The 1509-nt window shown below is 42.1% G+C and overlaps 1 pseudogene across 1 annotated transcript; it reads left to right on the forward strand.

The window, feature by feature from the left end:
* The first annotated feature begins 336 nt into the window (after nt 1–336).
* On the forward strand, nt 337–1140 carry LOC108289104 (annotated as a pseudogene). Its single transcript, XR_001818991.2, has one exon. The product of XR_001818991.2 is annotated as a 40S ribosomal protein S4, Y-like (transcript).
* Nucleotides 1141–1509: the final 369 nt, after the last annotated feature.

A 1509-nucleotide genomic window follows, 5' to 3' on the forward strand; every position in this document is an offset into this window, starting at 1 on the left:
ATCCACTTACCTCAGCCTCCCAAAGTGCAGGGATTACAGGTGTGAGCCATCACGCTTGGCCTAGAGTAATATTCTCTATTATCAAGGTAGAAGGTTCAACATATACTCATTAGGTCTACTTTACAGATACTGTTATTTAGATCACTTATATCCTTATATACATATTTTGTCTCCTTCACTTCAGTCTTGGATGAGAGAGTGGCGTGTTAAAGTTTTCTGTTATTTCAAGGTTTCATTTTTCCTCGCATAATTTGTTATGTAAATGTTACACGATTTGACAAGGCAGAGGTAGCACAACAGAAACAGTGAAAAAGGAGGGAAAGCTCTTCCGTTGCAGAGTTTCGCCATGGACCGGGGCCCCAAAAAGCACTTGAAGCGTGTTGCAGCGCTGAAGCATTGGATGCTCGACAAACTAATGGGTGTATTTGCACCTCGTCCATCGACAGGTCCTCACAGGCTGAGGGAATGTCTTCCCCTGACCGTCTTCCTCAGGAACAGACTCAAGTATGCGTTGACGGGAGATGAGGTAAAAAAAAGACATGTATGCAACGCTGCATCAGAATTGATGGCAAGGTTCGAGTGGACATCACATACCCTGTTGGATTGATGGATGTCATCAGCATCGAGAAGACAGGTGAGCATTTCCACCTGGTCTATGACACCAAGGGCCATTTTGCCGTTCATCACATCAGAGTGGAAGAGGCAGAGTACAAGTTGTGCAAAGTGAGGAAGATTACTATGGGGATAAAGGAAATCCCACACCTGGTGACTCATGATGCTTGAACCATCCGCTATCCAGATCCTGTCAAGGTGAACGATACTGTGCAGATTGATTTAGGGACTGGCAAGATAATCAACATTATCAAATTTGACATGGGCAATATGTGTATGGTGATTGGTGGAGCCAACTTCGGTCGTATTGGCGTGATCACCAGCAAGGAAAGACATCCTGGTTCTTTTGACGTGGTGCATGTGAAGGATGCCAAAGGCAACAACTTTGCCCCAAGGATTTCCAACATTTTTGTCATTGGCAGTGGCAATAAACCTTGGATTTCCCTGCCCAGGGGAAAGGGCGTCTGACTTACTATTGCTGAAGAGAGAGACAAGAGGCTGGTGACTAAATTGCAAACAGAGCAGTGACTAAATTGCAGTAGCAGCATATCTTTTTTTCTTTGCACAAATAAGCAGTAAATTCTTGTTTCCTAATGTGTTGTTTTTTTTTCCTTGTTGTGGTTAATAGTTGGGTTTGAATTTTGCTCATGATTTTGGCAAAAATAAACAGTGAATTCTTTTTTTATTCAAAAAAAAAGAAGAAAGAGGGAAAGGGGAAAGTACAAAGAGCTCTTTGCTGTACAGGAAGTAGGTGGGAGCCAAAGAACACCACTTAAAGTTGACAAACCAGATAACTGCAGCTGTCACACTCATAAGTAGTATATCTTCACTGTGAATTGTGGCTTTTAGCATTTTAATGTATCCTTCATTGTCTTGACTATTTTTTCCTCAATTCTA

The sequence above is a fragment of the Cebus imitator genome, unplaced genomic scaffold (assembly GCF_001604975.1).
Source record: "Cebus imitator isolate Cc_AM_T3 unplaced genomic scaffold, Cebus_imitator-1.0 Scaffold391, whole genome shotgun sequence".
Classification (NCBI taxonomy): domain Eukaryota; kingdom Metazoa; phylum Chordata; class Mammalia; order Primates; family Cebidae; genus Cebus; species Cebus imitator.